The sequence below is a fragment of the Rhipicephalus microplus genome, unplaced genomic scaffold, assembly GCF_043290135.1.
Source record: "Rhipicephalus microplus isolate Deutch F79 unplaced genomic scaffold, USDA_Rmic scaffold_34, whole genome shotgun sequence".
Lineage (NCBI taxonomy): Eukaryota > Metazoa > Arthropoda > Arachnida > Ixodida > Ixodidae > Rhipicephalus > Rhipicephalus microplus.
The window spans coordinates 2,012,948-2,014,542 of NW_027464607.1; the positions used below are offsets into that span (position 1 = coordinate 2,012,948).

Consider the following 1,595-nt stretch of genomic DNA (forward strand, 5'->3'; position numbering starts at 1 on the left):
AAGCCTTCAATCTCGTCCCCCACCAACGACTAATCAACAAACTTTCTTCACTTTCCCTCGATCCCCTGACCTTATCATGGATTAAGTGCTTCCTAACCCACCGGTCGCAATTCACTGTTATCGGTGGTGCCCATTCTGATACTACTCCAGTAATCTCTGGCGTCCCTCGGGGCTCGGTTCTCGGCCCGCTCCTCTTTTTAATCTACGTAAATGACCTTCCTTCCGGCATTTCATCAACGGTTCGGCTTTTTGCTGACGATTGCGTCATCTACCGTCGTATATCAACTCCCGAAGATCAGCTAATACTACAGCAAGATTTACACATCATTGATAACTGGTGCGCCCAGTGGATGATGAGGCCGAATACTTCCAAATGTAAGTTCATGCCTGTCTCACGAAAACACACTAACGTCATCCACCCGTATTCATTAAACTCAACAGTGTTATCCCAAGTGGATTCTTACCGATACCTGGGCGTTGTAATTACAAGCAGACTAACCTGATTGATTGATTGATATGTGGAGTTTAACGTCCCAAAACCACCATATGATTATGAGAGACGCCGTAGTGGAGGGCTCCGGAAATTTTGACCACCTGGGGTTCTTTAACGTGCACCCAAATCTGAGCACACGGGCCTACAACATTTCCGCCTCCATCGGAAATGCAGCCGCCGCAGTCGGGATTTGAACCCGCGACCTGCGGGTCAGCAGCCGAGTACCTTAGCCACTAGACCACCGCGGCGGGGCAAGCAGACTAACCTGGACCGAGCATATTACCAAACTAGCTGCCGATGCCTCAAAAACTCTTGGCTATCTTAGGAGATCATTGTCATTATCACCTGCAAGCCTTCGCAAATTGGCCTTTGAAACTTTTGTTCGTACTAAAATGGAATACGCATCTGCAATTTGGAGCCCTCATCAGATATACCTAATTAACATTCTTGAATCCGTCCAAAATCGCGCCGCCAGATTCATCTCCGCAAATTACGACAAACGAGCAAGCATCAGTCAAATCAAATCATCCCTCGGTGTCCCTGTTTTGTCAGCTCGACGCAAAATTTCACGTCTCTGTCTCTTTCACAAACTTTACTACAGCTTTCCTCACCTACATGGCTCACTTTTACTTCCGCCTGTCCGAACATCTCGTCGCCTATTTAATTCCCTGAGTATCCAACGTCTGTTTGGTTCTACTAACGCTTTTAATAAATCATTTCTTCCTATGGCTATCGATGAGTGGAACGGTTTGACGGATGCTATTGTCAGCGAAAAAGTTGCTTTTAAATTTAGAGATTTATTACTAGCTACCCTTGACTCTTAATCGCTGTTTGTCTTTCTTCGTTGTTTGTTCTCTGCCGTCTGTATATTTTGGACCGCGAATTGACTGTTGAATATTTCGTTTGACATGCTCTGTTTTCTTTTTGTTTTTTGTTGCTACCTGTATGTTTTAATAATTCAAGAACTGTAACAATGAACTGCATTTTCATTGAAATTTGTACTTGGATTGTTCCCCCCCCTTATGTAATGCCCCGAGAGAGGCCCTTAAGGGTAAAATAAATGATGAGATATATATATATATATATATATATATATAGGTTG

At 44.0% G+C, this 1,595-nt stretch overlaps 1 long non-coding RNA gene across 1 annotated transcript; it reads right to left on the minus strand.

Moving 5' to 3' along the window:
• Positions 1–246: 246 nt before the first annotated feature.
• Positions 247–1,212, minus strand: LOC142786859 (uncharacterized). The gene is made up of 2 exons (XR_012889190.1): positions 759–1,212; positions 247–499 (listed from the first exon to the last, which is right to left on the minus strand). It is a non-coding gene; the product is annotated as an uncharacterized LOC142786859 (long non-coding RNA).
• Between the last annotated feature and the right edge of the window lie 383 nt (positions 1,213–1,595).